The following is a 22,813-nucleotide window of genomic DNA, read 5'->3' as shown; positions in this document are numbered from 1 at the left end:
AACCTCTTCATCAGGTGAAATGAGAGGAAATCACACAGACCACAGGATTTAAGGGAGGAGAGATCAAGGGCAGAGAAATCAAATGATCATACAAATCATGTGAGTGGAGTGTCAAATAATAAGTCTCTGCAGCTGACAAGGTGGCCACTTGTATAACTTTTCAGAGTGTTTGCATTTTTAGAGCTTGTGTTTGGGTTGGTCAGTTGAAGAAAGTTTGCTCTCGAATAAGGAGCTCAACTTAAGTGTCCTTTCTCTGAAACATCGCTGACAAGTGTGAAATCTCATTGCTTTCATGTGTGAGAGAAAGAACTTCATAATATATTTTCTGGGCAAGCTTTGTGTACTAGGACTCCAGAAACAACTGCACATGATTAGTGAGTTGATTACACTGCAACAAGAATAGACTGACAAACATCATAACACTGTATCTTATCTTTCTTTTTGCCAGAAAGTGTTTTCTTTTCCAAAGTGTATCTCTACTGAGAGAAATCCATTATTTTCCCTTTCCCTGAAGTGTCTTTGTATGTTTATGCTTGTGTTTTGGGTTACTGAGAATGTATATTTTCATACTACAAATTATGTTTGTTAACGAATTTGGAGTCTTCATTCAATGAGTTTTGTTTCATCCTACATCAAGAATTTTGTACATGATAAAGGAAATTAATGGATCTTTTCATTCAAAGTCCAATAGAGAGAAGAATTTTGTTTGGCTAATGTAGAGACACTTATTACTTGATCAATCAAAGGAGGTCCAATGTTAACCAAATAACCATAGAGACTATTGATTAAAATAATAAAAGTGGAGAGAAAACCATTTCTACTGGATTTGGCAGGTGAAGAGTAATTTTGGAAGCTGTACTCTCTAGGGTTATATCCAGTTAAAGAATTGTTGAATGTTCTGAGAAAAGAATCCTAGTCTGTAATAAATAGTAAATTCTCTTGAAGTTTATAAAATGGTTTACATTCACCAGTGACAGACAAATAGACAGTCTTATGCCTGCGAACAACTCATTATTCAAGGATTGCATGAAGATTGGGCATCCATCATTAGCAACTGTTTAATTATAATGGCAAATTACAATTTTCTTTCTTTCTAATTTATCCCTTAACCATGTCTGTCCATGTGTAAATGATCAAAGAAAGATGGATTTAAATCATGGCTAGGAATTAGACTACCCTGTTGTTTACCTTCGTCCTGCTAAAGTTATGGTAATAACAATTTTTTTTTTGTTTAAGTTATAAACGGTATCAAAGGGCTTGTTATTCTAAAGTCTGATTAGGAATAATTGCACAATTTTGCAGTTCATTGAATATTTTAATTTCACTGTTGTGAAAATCTAATGAGGCTAATTTGTTTTGACTTGCTATCCCTGTGTCAATGAATACAAAGAATACAAAGAACTTTACATCACAGGAGCAAGCCTTTCTGCTCACCAAAATTGTGCTAACACATGACCCCATTCTAAGCTGAAGAACCTTTTGCCTCAATGTGATTTGTACCTCTCTATTCCCTGCCTGTTCACATCTCTGTGAAGATCCTTTTTAAATATTGCTGTTGTATCTGTCTCCATCACCTCCTCTGGCAATGCATTACCACTCTCTGTGTTAACAACTAACCCCTCACATCTCCTTTAAACTTACCCCCTTTTATTTTAAGCCAATGCAGCCCAGTAATTGACATTTCTACCCTGGGAAAGAGACTCTGACTACCCATTTGATCCATGCCTCTCATAAGTTTGTAAAATTCTGTCAGATAGCCCTCCATTCTTCGACATTCAAGGGAAAGCAAACCAAGTGTGTCCAATCTTTCCTAATTGCTAATACTGTCAAAACCAGGCAATATCCTGGTCAACCTTCCTGTATCCATTCCAATATCTCTACATCCTTCTTATAGTGTGGCGGCCAGAACTACATGAAAAATTCCAAATGTGACCTAACTAAAGTTCTGTACAGCTGAAACATTACTTGTCTAATATGTCTGAACATAATAGCAAGATTTTGATATAATATTTTTATTTTTGTAGATTAGTAGACTAAACCAACAGCACACTGATTTCAGTAGAATAACAAATGCTGATGATATGTCATTGCAAGACAGTTTGAAATAATTTGAAAAAGATACCAAGAATGAAACTTTTTGTGCATTCTTAGATCAAAACATCTTTGGCAGCTGATAAGAGGTTGAAGATAGATCTTTAAGTGATTTGAAAATGACACCAAATCTAGGCTATTAACATTGACAGAGAAGTTGAAGATGATGATTATGATCTGGTCTGTAATCCAAGTTTTTCTTGAGTTGACCTACTCCTATGGAATAATTTGGCAGGAGTGAAGTTGATATCACTCATGACAGAAAAACCAAGGTAAGGTCAAGATGACAGAACAATTACAAAGAAAGTATCCAGGACGTTTTCCTTCAAGTGACCCAGACAATGGCTGAACAAAGTGCACTGTTGGGTGTTGAATTGGCACATTTCTTCAGATATTTAATTATCTGAAACTTTCTTTAGGAATTTTATAATCTAGAGGAAAACTCTGATCATGGCTCAGCAAGCTGATCCTAAAGTTAAGTAGCCCAATTGGCTCAAACTGACATTGAAGCTGAGAACATTTCAGAATGTGACAAAGGTGAAGATGGGATTCTGATAAGGGTGTGGAGATCTCTTCACAGTCCTGCAGACAAAGAGTAGTTTCTGGTTCAGCTCAAATATGATCAAAAAATATGAAGGATAGTCCATTAAAATCCTTTAGAGGGCATGTAGGTATCTAGGTGACCCAAATACATATAACTCAACATTTTTACCAACCAGGTACATGATGCAGTTTTGAAAAATGTACACACATCCCAGATGATGGGAAAACTACAATATGCAATCAGACTAATACCTCCAATTCCTGTAATAGATTTTTGAGAAACCATTTAACAGAAAATTAATAGACAGTGTAGGACCTTGCCAAAAATCAAAGCAGGACACCAGTATATCTTTATTATTAGGGATATTTGACTACTGGATTCCCAGAGGAGATTCCCTTGAGGACAATAACTGCTTAACTAATATCAGTGAAATTAAGCCAGTTCTTGACTTGATATGGATTTCCAGTGGAGATCCAGTTTAATTAAGGTCAGGAAGGAAGATGCTGAGAGTGGAAGCAATATCCAAAAGTATAAATGTTTTCATTGCAACCTTTGTGCAGATTGCTGGAAATGGTAGGGTAAATCCCTGGGAGTCATTGGGATATAGAGGTCAGTGCAGGAAAAAGAAATCTAATTGCAAGTATAGATACACAAACCTTTATCTGAAATCCTTGGGGCCAGTTGTTTTGCAGAATTTGGAATTTTTTTGGATTTTGGAATAGATGACATTTTCACAGTGTAATAAAGAAAATTACCTAACAGCAGATGCACGTGTGAATAGTATGAGTGCTGAGACACAATTGATACCTGCCAGTGCTAGGCCATGCCACTACGTCACATCTGAGCGATTTGGTTCGAGTGGTGTGGAGTGGGGTCACCTGTTTGGATTTTGGATTTTGGAGTTTTTCGGATTTCAGACTTTCAGATAAAACATTGTGTACCTGTACAACAAACTAACTTGTACCTGTGACTGAAGCTGTCTAAATCTTTTAAGGAAATTATGAGTAGTCTTTACGTAGCAGTTAAGATGTTCAGCGTATCACTCACAGATGCAAGGAGCTTTAGAAAGACACTATCAAACTCTGAAAACAATGATCAGGCCATACCATTATGAATGTCCTCATCCTGGAGATTAAGGAGTGGAATTTCTTTTGTTTGCCACAGGATTTTTACCCAATGCGTCCACTCATTTTAGTCTATTTGAATTAATTTGTGGGATGAGAGAAGAGGTCTCCTCAAACTAAGGAAACATTTTTATGATAGTGTATAAATCCTATATGTTGGGCTATGTATCTGTTTTCAGGAAGCAACTCACAGGAGCCTCTAAATCAGCTCAAGTCCACCTTAGGTCATCACAAACAGCCATGAAACAATGGAGCATCAAGCATGTCAAATTCCCAACTTTTCAACAAACAGATATAGTGTTAATATTACTCATAGAGTCGTGCAATTTTACAGCATGGAAAGGGACACTTTGGCCCATGGTGTTCCACACCAATCATTAAACAGCTATCTACTTTAATCCCATTTTCAAGGACTTTGGCTTTAGCCTTGTATGTAATGGTACCTCAAATGATAATTTAATTACTTCTGAAAAGTTTTTGTTTTCCATTTCTATCTGTACAACCCTTTCAAACATTCAGTTCCAGATACCCGCCATCCTGAAAATATTCTTCCTCAAAACCTTTTGCCTTTTATCTTAAATCTATGCCCCTGGTTATTGACCCCTCTGCTAAGGGGAAATGTCCCTTTCCTATCTATCTATCCATATTCTTTTTACCTCTACACAATTAAAACAGATGCAAATACCATGGCTGCTCTAAGGATATAGCAGATATACGTCATTATGATGCTTTGGTTGCAAATCAAATGCACATTAATAAGGGAGTGATAGTACTCTCCAGTTAGAGAGAAGAATCGTAGAATCATGGAATCTCTACAGTGTGGAAATAAGCCCTTCAGCCCAACGAGTCCACACCGATTCTCTGAAGAGCAACCCACTCAGACCATTCCCCTACCCCATTACTCGACATTTTACTTCTGACTCATGCACATAACCTAAACATTCCTGATTACTATGGGCAATTTAGCCTGGCCAATTCACCTAACCCGCATATCTTTCGATTTTGGGAGGAAACCGGAGCACCAGGAGGAAACCCACGCAGACGTGGGGAGAATGTGCAAACTCCACACAGTCAGACTGAAGTATCTCTTAGTTACAGCATAATGAGACCTTTGAAATGCATCAATGCTTGGTGAACTCAAATATTGTGATGACACTATGGCCTTAATAGGTGCACTTTGTCCTGGCTTTTTTAATGATGAGAGATTGAGGCACAGGTGCTGAGTGGCCAATAAGCAATTTGTGAGGCCTTGTTTTTTTAAAATTGGAACAATAGAAGCAGCTTGAATGGGTGGGTCAAGTTCCCACAGAGCCAGGATTTTAGTAGCTGTTAGGGTTTGGAAGCGGCAATACAGTACTTCCTACTACAGCAAAGCACTTGAGTTCCTTCTCTCTTTGAGTTTTCTCTTGATATTCTTTCCTCGTGGACGGGAGAACTGTATGTGAAAATCTATTTTACTGAATTTGCCCTTGCCAAGGCTGTGTTTATGGGATGTCACTATCTTGGAACAGTTGCTGTTTAGTAGTTAAATAATCTATCATTCTGTTAAGTTTTCCAGTCAAGTTAACTTATTACAATCCTTCTTTCTTTTATTTGTATTTTAATAATAGATTAAGAATAAAGTGTGTTTTGCTTCAAGTCTGGCAGTTTGTTCAATGAATTACATCCAGAACATAATGCCTTACACTTGCCTTTTAAAAATAAGACAAACTTAGGGTCTAGGCTGTCTTCCTAATCTATTTTGAGGTGGTACTAGCCTGGTCCATAACAATGTGCTGGCAGTCTCAGCTGAAAGGTTTTGCCTGCGTTAAATAGAGGACCGCGTTGATCTTCATGGCAACCAACAGACTGTCCCAACGTTGCTGTGCAGCTGCTGATCTGGCAGATGAGATGGGGTGTTCACTCACAGCTGTCTTTATGAAACATGGCCATTTCAGACACAATTGCTGGCTATGGTGAAGAAAACAGTACTTCCTGAATAACATGGCTGGGTAAGCTTTTTATTTAGGCCTACCATCCTTCCATGACCTTGGTGCAGTGTTCTATCTCTGCGTTCTAATCTATGTGGCCCTATCATACTACCATTCAAGAGGGACTGCAGTGATAGCTCCCATGAGTGATTTGAGACTGAGTGCTAATAGGTCCCCTTTAGAAAAAAACAGCACTACTTCCTTCTTTTCATATCAAAAGCAGTGCACACATCCAATACCAAAAGATAGTTAGAAGTACCACACCCTCAGTAGTACTGGGGAAAAGAAGGGACAATGGTTTGGATTTCCCTTGAATACGTGTCAAAGAAAGTCTTGCAGTTATATGATTTGGAGATGCCGGTGTTGTACAAAGTTAAAAATCACAGATATTCTGTGTTACGATTGAGCCCTCCCCTATCACTTGATGAAGGAGCGGCGCTCCGAAAGCTAGTGTGCTTCCAATTAAACCTGTTGCATTTATATAGAACTTCTCACAACTACTGAATATCTCAAAGCACTTTATAGCCAATTAAATACTTATTGAGGTGTAAGTCACTGTTGTAACGTAGGATGCAAATGCAACAACATGTCATGCTTGATTGCAAAAACATGAATATGATATTGACCATATAACCTGTACTTTTTGTTCTGTTGCTGAATGAGGGATAAATATTGGCCAGATCATCAGCAATATCTCTGCTGATTTTATTTTAAATAGGGTTTTGGGATCTTTTACAGTCACTGAACCAGACTGACCGGCCTCTGTTTGACTTCTCCTCCAAGAGATGGCAGGGTAGTGCTCCCTCAGTAATGGTGTGTCAGCCTTGATACCTGTGCTCACACCCCAGAGTGCATCTTGTTTCTGGAACCTTATGATTTAGAGTTTAACATAGTACCAAGAGAACTACAATTAATATGGCTGTTGAATTGGGAGTGTTTAAGAGAGGATATTAACAGAACCTTTGAAAACCAGAATGATAGACCTCCCTGCAAATTGAGATTTGATTGCTTGCACTGGACCCCTTACTAAAAAGACATACAGTGAAATGTAAGCACTGGAAGCATTTGACCACCATTTTGTGTTCTCCAGAGTTTTGTAGCACTAACACCAACATGACTTCTTGGTCTGAATCCCATTGGTTTGAGAATTTAAATTCATTGTTTGGATATATGGCAATAAAAACTGCATTAATAAATGTGGTTTGAATTCAGTAATGGTATTTTGTTTATGAAACATATTCACAGCCCAAATACTGAACTAGATTGCTGTAAAACATAACTGGTTCACCAATGCCCTTCAGGGAATGAAAGCTGTCAGTCTGTCACGTCTGGCCTACATGTAGTCCAGTCTCACAGCAATGTGGCTGAATCCCAACAGCTTGATGGCCTATCAAATAACTCAGCTGCACCACTTGCTCAAGTGACTAGGGATTGGCATTAAATGCTGACCTTGCCAATGACATCAACATCCTGAGAATGAATTTTAAAAAACTGACTTTGTTAAATTATCATAGACAAATACAGAGAAGTCTCCTGCTAGCGTTTTAACCAGAACATTAAAAGTAGTGTACAAAGGAATTTCTACTTCCAGAAAAGCTTCCAACTTGCCACATGATTTATTGAATACAGAGGTATACAATTGCCTGAAATATGGAGAGCACTGGCTTTTAAGCAAGTGTTCAGAAATAGTTTTGACTGAAGTTTGTTTTATGTTCTCCAGACTGGATGACTTACTGTATCATTGTCATTTGATGTTTCCTTATAATCAAGACACCTCTTTTAAAGGTCTTTATAAAATTATAATACAGCAATTTGTCAAAATGTGCAGCTGCATTGGTCAGGAACTTGTCACATAAACATTGCTGAATAGGAAGAGTTCAGTAGAAGGATAAATAAAAAGTGTTCTGCTGAAATGTGAGAGCATAAAATAAATAAGAGGGACCTTTTGTCTGAGCTCTTCATGATGGATGTTAGAACTTCACCTTTTATTCCTCACCCTCAGACCTGCATGTTTTTGTTTTAAATAGCAGACCCTTGTATTTCAAGACTGTTGTTCTGAGCTTCAAAACAGGATATGTTTCAACGCTGTTTGGCAGATATATTAGATTTTCTCCAAAAGCTAAGTAAAATAAACTGACATTAACACTGACATTCTTAAACAAATTCAAATATTTGAGACCACCATAATTGTAAATCTGAAACTTTTGCAACATCCTGACATCATTCATAATATTTTATGTGCCTCAAGACTGATGCTATTTCTGATTATGTATCAGTTATGTTAATTGGAAGAGAGACATGTAGGCAATGTAGGCAAAGGAGACACATTTTGTGATTTTGAGCAGAATCCATACAATACATTGTTTACTGAACAAGAAAAAAAAGACAATTTCTCGTGGCTTGCAGTGAGACTGTAGTCACAGTGTATAAATAGCCTGATAGTTTTGACCTGACACTCGAACAAAATAAACTGAATGTTCTAGCTCAGCTGCACTGAATTGTGTCAAATTAGATTTACAGAAGGATAATTTTAACTTCAGTACCACAAGAGGCAATGTTGGATCAGCTGTCCATTATAACTTTTTCATTAAAAGTTGTAAAATTTAAAACCGAGTGAGATGGATATCAGGCAGCTGAATCAATACTGCCCATTTAGATTAGATTCGCTACAGTGTGGAAACAGGCCCTTCGGCCCAACAAGTCCACACCGACCCTCCGAAGAGCAACCTACCCAGACCCATTCCCCTACATATACCCATGACTAATGTACCTAACACTACGGGCAATTTGGCATGGCCAATTCACCTAACCTGCACACTTTGGATTGTGGGAGGAAACCAGAGCACCCGGAGGAAACCCACACAGACACGGGGAGAATGTGCAAACTCCACGCAGAAACGGGGAGAATGTGCAAACTCCACACAGACAGTTGCCCGAGGCGGGAGTTGAACCCAGGCCCCTGGTGCTGTGAACACAACTGCACAATCATATTTGTCCTCCTCCACCTTGTGTGATTGAGTCATCGTGAAGGTGTTACTGCTTCCTGTCAATGATAAGCTTGTAGGACACAGATTTTGGAGCAGAATGTTCCTCTAGATCAACAAATAAAAAATTAAGGCAACCTCAATTATGCTAATTATTCTGCTGAAGATATGGAAACTAAGCTGAAGGATTCAGAGGAACCTCACCAGTTGCAGTGTGCATACCTCATGAAATTATTTACCACATGTAGAAGGTACTTGTGTATGTCTAGTTTTTCTGAAATAGAAGCTAACATTAGGATTACCTGATCAAATACAAATACCAATATGCAAAAGCTGACACCTTGGCGACAAATCATACATCTCGCAAAAATAAAAGCCTTTGAATGTCAGATTTCCCGCTCTGGGAAGACAGGTGCAACTTGGATTTGGGCCCTGTGTCCCCAGAAGTTGAGCATAGGCTACCACAGAGTCAGCCAAGTCTTGGTTTGAAGATTTGCCTCTGTTCGCTTGTTCCATATTGTGTTATAGCAATTAAGGCCAACCGGCATTTGCTCATCCAGTATCCAAGCCCTTTATTCCTACATGCCAACTCATCCCAAGGAGCATCCACTACCTGCCACTAAAGACATTTAGATCACATGCCAACTCATATTGTTATGTAACCACCACACAGAAACCCCTTTCTATGCTCTGTCTCCATTCACAAAAAAAAAACTCATGCCCCCAACCCACCTCCAATGGCCTCTTATCCCTAATGACAAATCATGTCCCCCCCCAACTAAATTGCCTCTTATATCCTCATGCCAACTCATGCCACATTGCAGTGATCCTCAAAAGGCATGAAATAAAATAAACTTCTAAAAATGTATTCCTGATTTCATTATATAGATTTGATGTTTAAACACGCTCTCATTATGTAAGCTTATTCCAACATTTTCTTATTCTGGCGTTCTTCATTTCTTTTACAAATGGAAACAAACTTCCATTCAAATCCTGCATAATAAACAACTCTCATTTTAAGCTGTTTATCAGAATTTGAACTCAGAGCATCAGCTCACACCCAACTAATTTAATTGTAGCTTTAGGATATTAACCAAGCATTCATAGGGAAATCACAACTACCCTGAAACCAAGAAAACAGTTTTATTAAACACTCATTAACAGACATAGATTGACGTTGATTTTTAAAGGCTGGAGATATTACAAACTTCACATCATAATAGTTGAACAGGCCTTAGATGACTTGCTATGGCCTTTACACCTATTCCATACATTTGTGACTCCAACATTATGATGTAAGTCCTTTTAACAGCTAAAATGGCGTCAGTTTGACTCAGCACCATGTTCAAGTGGTCAGATGCATTTGGAAATAGGGACACAAATTCTACAATTATGTCTCACCATTTTGGAAGATCTATGGGCTTCTATCACTGTGTTTGCTCAATTAAACAACTAATGAATTGTTGCCAAGAACAGAAAATGCGATCTACTACACTTCTGTTTAAAATGTAAAGTTTTTCAGTGTTCTTTCCAATTTTATCCCAGAAGATTCACACCATTGACTGAAAACCAACTTTGACGTCCTCCCATCAGCTGTGGCATGACTTATGTGACAGGTTTTGAAATATGATAGGGACTCAGGGTTGGCATGTACAGACTAAGTTCAGACAGCCAAAAGCATTTCATAGCCATTCTCTTGAAGATATAATTCATTTGCACAGCACTTGTTCAATATGCCAGAATATCCGATGGAACAGTATCGTGGCAATAGCTCCAGAATGTGGATGGCAAGACTTTAAGAAGTAAGTTGGCTGACCTGAACCCTTCTCCGATACAATTAGGGATGGCCTGCCTTGCCAGTGATTTCCATGATCTGAAAATGAATCAAAACAAATTTGCACTGGCCAACGTCCTGTGCGATAGTAGGATGAAGAGAAGCATTGAACATCAACCATTCCAGACTGCAAGAAAAATGCCATAGGGCACAGTTTTGATATCAGATAAGGATAGTCAGCTGACCTCTCATTGGAGCAGGAGTAGCTCATTCAGCCCTTTGAGCCTAGTCTACTATTCAATGAAATCATGGTTGATATACCTCCCTTTGGCCCATTTCCCTTAATATCTTTGCTTAACAAGCCTTTATCTAAGTCAGATTTATAATTAACAACAAATCCAGCACCCACTGCCATTTATGGAAAAGAGTTCCAAACCTTGATCACCCTGTGAGTGTAGAAATGCTTCCGAAAGTCTCTCCTGAAAAGTCTAATTCTCCAACTATAGCCCCTTGATCTAGAATCTCCAACCAGTGGAAAAACTTTATCCCTATCTACCGTATCCTTTCCTGTTAGTATTCCACTTGACTCTCAATAAATGATTCTGCAAGTGAAGTATTAGCTGAAAGCAGATGGCTGGTGTCTGGTTCTGCTTTTTTTTCAAGAGATTAGGGAGGCAAGCTTTTGAAAGACCATCTGAGAAGCCAGTTGATGTTATTTAATTGCATGAAAATGATCTTTACAATAGTACCACTGTGATTCATTGTGACACATGTAAAGGGTATTTTTAGTGCGACAACGCAATAAAAAGATCAATTAAATGGGACAAATTAGATATCTGTCAAGCTCCCTGAGAGAAATCAGATCACTTCAAGAATCAAATCTCTCTGATCTGCTCTGCAGTCTCTCAATCGATTTCATTAAATCATTTACTTTGTCCAGGAATATCACTGATTAGTAATTATACATGAGTACAATTGTGGTTGGAGGTTAAGCGATCAATTTTGCTGTTGATTAATCTTCTCTAATAGTCATATATCATTGAACTAATCAGTGTGTAAAGACAGACTCTCACAATTTTCTACGTGTTTTTGGAAACTAAGAGATAGACAGAAATATACTGGAAGAAATTTCGATACATTATAAAGTCTCTCCATCGAAAGGCTCGAGTAAACCATCTAAGCCAACAAACCAGTACAGCATGAGGAGATAAATATACTGACAGAGGTGTTACCTTTTGGGCAAACTGTCAAGCCAAGCCACCATCTGCTCTGTCAGGCAAATTTAACACTTTTCCAACATGAGTGGTGGGTGTTCACTGGTTGTCCAGCAACCAAAACCATCACAATCATCTATCTAGTTTTTTTTTGGTCTATTTGCAAACTCTGTGATGTGGAATCTGCTGTCATATTACCCCACTCTATAACATTGATGACATTTCAAGGACAGCTAATTGAAATTTTGGAGCATTTGAAGAGTGGTGTGTGAGTGCAAATTCATTCATGTGTTGTCATTGAACACTTCATTTGTGGAATTTGACTTCACTTTCAGCACAGAGTACTGGAGGATTTCTTGCCTCTGATAGGGAAATAGAGCCTGTATGTAATAAGTCTCTATCGAGCACACTTCAAAAAACTGTTCCCCATAATTTGGCATTAGATAATATGAAAAGGCTAAACTTTCCTGTTGTGTGTTCCTGACAGCAAGACATACCCATGTGGGACTGTGGGAAGCTTACGATTTAATGCCCAGACAGAAAGTGGTGAGCTGTGACTATGTGTTTCCTTACTATGCATTCACGATGAAAGAGACTTCACATCATCAACCCACAGATGATAAACTTAACTTGCAATGTATTTCACTTGAAGAGGCCATAGTCTTTATTGGTGTACATTGGGATAAAAGTGGACTGTTGAGATTAAACAGAAAAAAAACTTTTGCTAGCAGTCATAAACAAGGGAACGTGCATTCTTAATAATGAAGTGCCAATGTAAACTATGTCACATTGACCAGAAATAATGTTCCTAAACTTGATTTTTAAAAATCCACCATGCCCCACTGTTGCAACTAACCATGAGCAATCAGTCTGTTGTTGGAAGAAGCCAAAGTGAAAGGCATTGACCAACATGATTTTCCTACTTGTAAATTAAATAATCTGAACTACTTTAAGCAAATGTGGTGTCAAAAATTATGGCTATAGTATATATTTTGAAAATAATTCTAATCTGACTTTAAAATGAACACAAAGCATCTTATAAAATGGCTCCCAGATGTCACATGATTGCCATTGTGGACTTCCACTGACATCAGGATCAGTCTGCACTTTATCTCAGGGAGAAATCAGTAGAGAGCTTTTGAAATTCAGTGAACATTTCCCAAAAATAAACAGAACTTTCTAGGTATTTGTTCAAAAACCTGACAGAATGAGAGTCATCCAAACTAATAACTAAGACAGTTCAGAGCTTACACTTGAAATGTTGATTCTCCTTGGATGCTGCTTGACCTGCTGTGCTTTTCTGGTGCCACACTCTTGAAAGTTTTTTAAAAATACCCAAACTAAATGACTATGGATGTGTATGTACCTCAAACATAGATTAACCCAATATCGAATCCAATATCTAATATTGAACATAATAAAACAGTTTTAGGAAAGCTGTCTTACTGATTTTAGAACTGTGCAGAAACTTGAATCAGTGAGCAATCATTGTGTGTAGAAGTGTTCAGGGAAATAATCTGAACACCATGAAAGAAACATCTAAAAGCAGTCATTGCTTCTTGACAAGATGACAAAAGAAGGTATCCAAGGCTGTTATGCTGAACTAGGCTACCCCCCAAAAAAAATACAACCTCAGGTACAACATAATTCTGAACTCTTCTTTTTTCATCTTTGCCTTTGTGTCCATTTTCTTGGAGGCAGGAATCCCTTTTCCACTCAACAGACCCTTCCACTCATCTCCAACTCTCCTCCTCCCCCTAGACTCCGATCTTTGGTCTGTACCTGCTGTTGATCTTTTGATTGAGAAGTGATGGCGTGACATTGTCAGCCTGAATTTTTCTGCTCTTCCCATATACTCGAAGCTGACTCTTTTTGAAAAGCTGCACTGCATCCTCTCAGGACAAACTCTGACTTAGTTTTCAAACCCACTGACAAAAGTTGACGCTGGTGTCACCTGGTGTACACCAACCTGTACCTCTCAGAAGTTGAGCACCATCTCTCAGACAGTTCTTTCTATCTCTCCCAGACTGAGATTGCACAACTGAATCTCAAGCCATTGTTTTGAGGACTGTCACTCACCTCACCTCCTCTGGAGATCTTTCTTCCAAAACGTCCCATCTTAGAGTATTCCAGCACCCTCTTTTCTCCTCCCAACTCAACTGCCTGAACTGCTTCCTTTTCACAGTGAACATGAGAGTCCTCTATACCTCAATGCCTCACCAAGATGGTCGAAGGATCTCCATGTCCTTGTGAAATAGAGACTAATTACTCCCTATCCAAAACCACCTTCTTCCACCTGGCTCAGTTTATTTCCATATTGAAATACTTCACCTTTAACATCAATCAATTTTCCTAGGCTATGCCTGCAAACATGCCTGCAAACACCAAACTCATCTTCACATACCTTGATACTGTCTTATGCCTCCTGGTCTAGAAAATCCCCACATACATTCAGGACACCACCCACACTCTCCACATCCTCCAAGTCTTTTGTTTCCCTGGCTCCTAATGCCTCATCTTCACCATGGACATAGTCCCTGTAAACCTCCATCCACCATGACCAGGGTCTCCCAAGGCCTCCGTTTCTTCCTCTCCTGACGTCCCTATTAGTACCCTTCTACTAGCATTCTTATTCGTTTGGCCGAACTGGTCCTCACCCTCAACAATTTCTCCTTTGAATCCTCCCACTTGCTCCAGCCAAAAGAGGTAGTCATGGGCAACCGGATGGGCCCCAGCTATGCCTGTCTCTGCGTTGGCTACATGGTACTGTCCATCTTCCGTAGTTACACCGGCACCGCTCTCCACCTCTTCCTCCGCTACACTGATGACTGTATTGGCGCCACCTCGTGCTCCCACGAGGAGGTTGAGCAATTCATCAACTTCACCAACACATTCCATCCCGACCTTAAATTCATCTGGATCGTCTCAGACACCTTCCTCCCCTTCCTGGACCTCTCCATCTCCATCAACGGTGACCAACTCAACACGGGAATCTTCTACAAACCCACTGACTCCTGCAGCTATCTGGACTACACTTCCTCCCACTCTGTCTCCTGTCAAAACACTATCTCTTATTCCAAATTCCTCCACCTCCACTGCTCCCAGTAGGACCAGTCTAACCATGAAACACACCAGAGGGCCTCCTTCTTCAAAGACCACAATTTTCCCTCCCACGTGGTCGATGATGCCCCCCAAAGCATCTTTTCCGTTTCCCGCACCACTGCCCCTGAACCCCATCCCCCCAACTGCAACAAGGGCAGAAAACCCCCTGGTCTTCACCTTATACCCCACCAATCTCCGTATACATCACATCATTCTCCACCACCAGGCATATATTTCCCTCCCCACCCCTATCCACATTCCATAAAGACCATTCCCTCCATGACTCCCTGGTCAGGTCCACCCTCCCCTCCCGGCACCCTCCCCCGTCACTGCATTTCTATTCCACCTTCTCATCCCAACTTTCAACAGCATAAACCTGTGACTTTGCCACCTCTCTTCGGTTCGAAAGAAGAGTCTTTGCCCTCAAACCGGTAACTGCGTTTCCCCCTCTGCAGATGCTACCGGATTTATTGTGTTTCTGTTTTACCAAAAAAGCCACAAACGGTTGGGCCATAAAAGTGAAGCAAAGGAGTTTCCATTGGTCACAGGCCTCAAATAAAACAAAGAAGGTGGATGCTGGAGATCTCAAAAAAAAAAATCAGAAATTGCTGGCGAAATTGCAGGTCTGACAGCATTGCACTCAAAATGTTAGCTCTGCTTTTGTCCCACAGATGCTGCCAAGCCTACTGATTTTCTGATGAAGCAACCACCTGGTGAAGGGGCAGCGGTCCAAAAGCTAGTGCTTCCAAATAAACCTGTTGGACGATAACCTGGTGTTGTGTGATTTATCATTTTGTCCAACACCGGCACCTCCAAATCATGAGCTTCTCCAGTAATTTCAGTTGTTTTGTTTCAGTTACAGGACTCGTTCTCCTTAATCTTGAGAGTAACCTTAAATTACTTAAATTTTCAACTGTAGAAGTTATTGTTGCTGCTGAATCTGATTTCAAATTTTCTTCCCCTTCTCTTTGGGGACAGGATCTTCAGCAAATCATCCATAACTCATTTTCTTATTTACTTTAAGTCGTTGTAGCCCTATTTTAGCTAGGAACTTCATTACTTTTTATGTAAAACAAAATTTCTAGAAATAGTTGCACAGTCAACTAATATTTTAAGCCACAAAGGCTGTGGGTTAATTTTAAATTGAAACAATTGAAGGCTGGATGGGAGCAGAAAGAAGCGTCGCTAAATTCTTATTTCATGGACTACTCTGAGGACACATCTGGTGTGTGGTTGTTTTAATAGAACAACTGACTGTTGAAGATAAAATAAAAGTAGTCATCTCATAAAAGTGAGCCTTTGGCACAAACTTATTCTTGTTGAAAGATTCAATGCCACTTCTAATTATTTTAATTTCACTCATTGTGCCCTCAAGTGAATGATAGAGCTTGCTGTTTGTAATTCTAAAATAGCGTTAAGCTGTTGACCATAACATCCTGCTGCAGTTAACATTGTTAAATATCCACAGAATCTGTGACTGTGACGTGAATGTTTTTTATCAAGTGCCACAGTCATAAACGTTCTGTCTGGCTTGTCCTCTGCTATTATAAATTATTGGACATACATTGCAAACCTTATTGAAGTGGAGACACCAACCATACTTCAGCTCTAGAGGTATTACAGGGCAGAATGGATTTAAGGATCCTTTCACAGATTCCAGATTGTGAGAATCGCCCCATCATAACATTCTCAGCATCTGGTAATTGCATTTATTCCAACCATCCCACTAACAATTGGGGCCATGGATCCAATTCATTATAATGCTGACATCTGGAGTTCATTTCTCTGAACAGCAGCAGTTGGTGTTTGAGCACAGAGTACCATGCCAGTAGAATATGGGAAGACAAAATGTCCCAAAGAAGTACTTTATGGGTCACATTTCCAGACCAGATGCTGGCTGTCAATTTAGAATAGTTAGATGTATCATAGCCTTCCACCAAAGCAAAAAGATCCATGCGGATCCATGCTTTAGCCCTCTGATGGCACTTCGAAGGGATACTCTAATAGGTGATATAAATGTAATTGTGGACACACAGAGGGGCATAATGTCAGCAAAGGTTATGGCAGCTATTTGAACTTTGCAATTTTGCATTAAAGTATACTATGCATTGAAAAGGTGTTTTTTATTCATTGCTGCAGGAAAGGGAGCACTCGTTTGGTGCTAGATGAAGTTTCAGCTCAGTTGAAAACCCAATCGCTTATGTAGCATTAGGATTTAGCCCATTCACTCAGATGACTGACACAGATATCACAATAACGGGAGCTGATGAATTGTTTGATCCAGTGGATGGCTGATTGAAAGGGTATCCCTTTTATTGACCATCAGGGATAAAGAGATGTGATGTCAAAGGTGAAGAGTGAGGCAAAGGAGAAGAATACTGAGACTAGCTGCTTGCAGCCATGATCGGAGGTCTGTGTTTGGATCATGCGGTTGTCTACTTAATGTGGTCGCGGATATCAACAGCCCAGCAAAGCTGTGAAAGCAGAGAATCTGAGTAGGGTAGAGAAATTTACATTAGCAGCTTTTTTTTATATGTAATTGTGTAATGGGGAATTACAATAGAAAAGAAAATAGATGTCTTGTTGCAATAACTCCATTAGCACAATGCTGTAAAACCAATTAATATGAATACACAGGAAAATTTAAAAATGCATGTTGAGTTTGTCATAACACTGCACAACCAACACTATAACTTCCTGTCATACCCATTCATACAGTATAATCCTGGTGCCACTGTTTGTCAAGTCATTTCAGGGTATTGCTCAGATTCCATGCTGTAATGACCAGTCTGTAATAATATTTCTAATTAATTTTTAATTTTAGTGTTAATATAATATTGTTTGCAGTTTAGTAATACCAAGTTTACATTAATGCCAATTTAGTTCAAATATAGAACCATATGCAATTGGGTTGAGTATCAATATTAATTTAATTTATATACATTGACAATAATTTATTTATGAAAGTAATAATATTGAGGACCACTGAGCTACAGTTTTCCCAGTAAGCTGAGCTGTTGGAGTTTAGCCAAAGTACAGAGGAACCTCGATTATCCAAATTTCAGATTGTCCAAAGAAGATTTCAAGGTCGCACTAAACATTACATCAAAGGGGTAAGTGTATTCCATTCACCTGGACTGAAGAGCATGTGAAAACACTGACAAAAATAAAGAAACACAAGCAACTCAGCAACTTGATTTTTTTTGGTAAGCAATGTTATACAAAGTAAGTGTTGTACAGTATTCCCGTCACTTTACCAGGCCATTCATGAAAGAAAAATGGCAGAGGACATAAACGCATGTGTGAGGCGGTGCTTCTATCTTGCTATCGTGAGACTGAGTTCCCGGAAACTGACAAATGCTTTTGCGATTGTAGAAGCCGTTCAGGATCTTGTTTAATGCTGCCTTCCCCACTCCTTGCCAAGTGCTAACTACTACTGCATTTTTAAAAAAAAATCTCATGTTATCATTGCTTTATTTTGTTCATCATGTACAATCTGTGTCCTCTTGTGCTCAATACGTTAAAATTATCGATGTAAACAAATTCTCCAGTAGAGCACAGCGTTAAATCAGCATGGCTTCCCTTGTTTAAAGTAAAATCGATTATCTGAATAATCAATTATCTGAACGGAATAGTGCCCGCCCATCTTGTCTGGACAATCGAGGTTCCTCTGTACATTGTTTTAAAAATACAATGTAAGATAAACAAAAACTGGCTCTGATTACATGGCACAACACTCCTATCGTGGGCTGTGGACCTGGCGCATATTGAGGTGGAATAACAATGCAGCAACGTAGATGCCACAAAATATATTCAAATGTGTCTTGTTGGGTGCAATTTGGAGCAATTCTGGACAGCCCAAGTACTCTGGAAATTGACAGATTACTCTAGAGGATGAAGAGAAGATGCAATTGGAGGGTTTCAAGTGAGGTAGTGGGATCATGTTTGGAAAAGGCAGAAAGAGTTTTTCACCTTATCCTCACTTGCCCAGAGAAGCACTGCTACTATTCTTGACTGCAGAAAAATAATTATAACACTTACCTTTACTGGTCTCTTTATCCTGACCACCAAATCAGACTGGATGAAACATCCACAAGGCTCAGCTCTGTGGGATGTTAAATTTCTATTAGGGAGTTAATGTATATAATATGACCCAAATTTGCATAGACTAATAAGGGTTCTGCTTCATTCAGACAGACCTCAGCTGTCCAGGGGGTGGGTATGAAATGAATGGGTATGGAATAGCAAATGCATGGCTGCAATTTGAACTTGGCTGCTCCTCCATTTCTGCCGGCTGAAGAGATTTAATATCAGGCTTTACATATCCTCCAGCTATAAAATGGGTCTGGACATATGTTTCAATCTAGTCTCATTAAGTCTTTCATTCATTTGTGATGTTCTGCAGCTGCATCACAAATTGCATGGCATTGGCCAATCCAAGCATGCATTTTTTTTTTTGAACATTTTTGGCATTTCTTCACCTTCCTCTATTCCAAGTGTTCACCCACCCAAACTCATTGGCCGCCATTAAACAGGGGCAGGCAACAAATCCATTCTAAGGAGGTGTGTTGGGTGTTGAAACCTTTGAAAGAGGCCTTCTGCCTTCATTTTAACAAGGTTTGTATTGTTTTGCTGCCACCACATATCCTTCCTGTGATATGAGAAAGAACGGCTGGATGCGTTAATACTTTTACAACATGGCTCATGAGCCAGAAAGAAAATTGCAATTATCAGGGAACAAGTACAAACTAAACCCAAAATGGAACTGTGAGGTGATAAATGGGTTCCAGGTCCTAATGGATTCCATCCTATAGTCTTAAAAGAAGTAGCTAATAAGATAGTTGATGCATTGGTTTTAACATTCCAAAACTTATTAGATTCTGGAAAGATTCCTCTCGATCCAAAAATAGTAATGCAACACCTTTATTCAAAAATTGCATTGAACTGAATGATTTATTGTCATTTGTGTTTAACATTTAAATACAGTGAAAATGTCACCACGCTCGGAAGCCATTTTGCATTACTGAAGATACTGAGAAGTAACTAGAATATAACTGCAAACAGAGTTCTTCCTCCGTCCTTGTGGTCTGCTTGACATGGGGGCAGGGGAGAGTTCTCCACAACAGACTCCATGTCCACTAATGCCCCAGCACTACAGTCCATCACCGCAATTGCATTCCAGGAACACCACTCCGGGCCTATCACACTGCTGCTGATGCAACCACTTCCCCAGAAAAATTTAACTAAAAGTCAAAAGAAACAAAGAAACAAAGAAATCAGACAGAAGTGGATCAACCCTGGGCCAGGAGCTTGGAGGAGGAAGGCAGAAAGTGGAAGCTTTAGCCGAGTTAACTTAACATATTTCAGAGGAAAAGTGTTGGAAGTTATTTTTAAAGACATTATAATGGGCAACTTGGTTAATTTGCAAGCAGTCAGGCAGAGTCAATATAGATTTAGCAAAGGGAAATTAAGTTTAAATAATTTATTGGAGTTCTTTAAAGAAATAACATGATGTAGTGGCTCAGTGGGTAGCACTGCTACCTCACAGCAACAGGGTCCTGGTTTTAATTCCAGCCTTGGGCGTCTGTCTGTGTGGAGTTTGCACATTCTCCCCATGTTTGCGTGGGTTTCTTTCAGGTGCTCAGGTTTCCTCCCACAGTCCAAAGATGTGCAGGTTAGGTGAATTGGCTGTGCTTAATTGTCCGTAGTGTCAGGTACATTCATCAGAGGGAAATGGGTCTGGGTGGGTTACTCTTTGAAGGGTCGGTGTGGGCTTGTTGGGCCGAAGGGCCTGTTTCCACACTGTAGGGAATCTAATCTAATCTAATCTAATGTAGATAAAGGAGAACAGTGGATGGAATGTATTTAGATTTCCAGAAGGCATTTGATAAGGTGCCACCTCAAAGGTTATTGTGGAAATTGTTTAAGGGGATATTCTGTTGGCAAGGATTGAAGAATATTATGAGTGGAGGAGAAGGGAAAAAGTCAGTGATGCACAGATTTGGTTCCAGTCCAGATAATAGGCCTCGCTGAGATGTTTTCCTTCTGTTTCCTTGAGGATCCTTCCTTTCATTGTTTCTGAAGGTGGTTTTCCTCTTTTCCTTTTAACGAGGGAATCTACAGGGAGAGAGAGTAACTAACTGCTTGGAATGTTTGTGTACGACTTCAATCACTGAAGAGACAGAATTATTTTCATCTTCGTAGGTTCGATATTTCTGCTGTATTGTACAAAAAACAAAGCTGTCACTAATTGCTCAGGTCGGATTACACTTCTTCCCACCCTACCTCTTGCAAAAATGCCATCCTGTATTCCCAATTCCTCCGCCTCAGCCGTATCTGCTCCCAGGAGGACCAGTTCCACCACAGAACACACCAGATGCCTCCTTCTTTAGAGACCGCAATTTCCCTCCCCAAGTGGTTAAAGATGCCCTCTAATGCATCTCGTCCACATCCTGCACCTCTGCCCTCAGATCCACCCCTCCAACTGTAACAAGGACAGAATGCCCCTGGTGCTCACCTTCCACCCTACCAACCTTCGCATTAACCAAATCATCCGCCGACATTTCCGCCACCTCCAAAAAGACCCCACTACCAGGGATATATTTCGCTCCCCACCCCTTTCCGCCTTCCGCAAAGACCGTTCCCTCCGTGACTACCTGGTCAGGTCCATGCCCCTTCCCCACAACCCACCCTCCCATCCTGGCACTTTCCCCTGCCACGGCAGGAACTGTAAAACCTGCGCCCACACCTCCTCCATCTATCCAAGGCCCTAAAGGAGCCTTCCACATCTATCAAAGTTTTACTTGCACATCCACTAATATAATTTATTGTATCCGTTGCTCCCGATGCGGTCTCCTCTACATTGGGGAGATTGGGCGCCTCCTAGCAGAGCGCTTTAGGGAACATCTCTGGGACACCCGCACCAATCAACCACACCACCCTGTGGCCCAACATTTCAACTCCCCCTCCCACTCTGCCGAGGACATGGAGGTCTTGGGCCTCCTTCACCGCCGCTCCCTCACCACCAGATGCCTGGAGGAAGAATGCCTCATCTTCCGCCTCGGAACACTTCAACCCCAGGGCATCAATGTGGATTTCAACAGTTTCCTCATTTCCCCGTCCCCCACCTCACCCTAGTTCTAAACTTCCAGCTCAGCACTGTCCCCATGACTTGTCCGGACTTGTCCTACCTGCCTATCTCCTTTTCCACCTATCCACTCCACCCTCTCCTCCCTGACCTATCACCTTCATCCCCTCCCCCACTCACCCACTTTCTCCCCACCCCCACCCTCCTCTAGCTTATCTCTCCACGCTTCAGGCTCTCTGCCTCTATTCCTGATGAAGGGCTTTTGCCCGAAACGTCGTTTTCGCTGCTCCTTGGATGCTGCCTTAACTGCTGTGCTCTTCCAGCACCACTAATCCAGAAACTAATTGCTCAGGGCCAATCAAGAAGTTTCGCTATGTTCAGTAATCCTGAACACACACACACACACACACACACACACACACACACACACACACAAAACTGGTGCCAGCTAAAATAACGAATCAAGAGACTGTCATTGAGCATACCTGGCCTGAGTGCACCCCCATGGAGCCAAAGTGTGTAACAGCCTCCCAACTGCACGAATAAGGCAGCATTGGAGTTACAGTGCAGAATGAGTTCCAATAACTCAGTTACTTTGAAGAAACTGCAACACAACATCTCCTTCCATAATCTGTTGCTTTAAAGCAGTAATGTTTCCCATGTTTTAGCCTACAGTCCATAAAGTAAAGGTGATTTTTGCACCCTCTTGTAAAGGACATTGGTGAACTCACTCCCAGAAACACTTGTGGATTGCTCCCAGTTGACCTCTGGATGAAGCCTCTGGTTAGGGAGTTCAATTCTGGTGTCTTTTTCAGGCACAAAATCATAACATTCCCTTCCAAGCCTGGCAGCTGCATATCTCACTGTGGGAGCTGACAGATGCATGTGACATTTTCGGTAGTCATGTGAAGACATCTCCCTCA

Source organism: Chiloscyllium plagiosum, unplaced genomic scaffold, assembly GCF_037043375.1.
Source record: "Chiloscyllium plagiosum isolate Xiang-an unplaced genomic scaffold, Cpla_swu_hap1 HiC_scaffold_6, whole genome shotgun sequence".
Lineage (NCBI taxonomy): Eukaryota > Metazoa > Chordata > Chondrichthyes > Orectolobiformes > Hemiscylliidae > Chiloscyllium > Chiloscyllium plagiosum.
The sequence above is the reverse complement of the archived record's forward strand: the minus strand, read 5'-3'. Positions refer to the sequence as shown.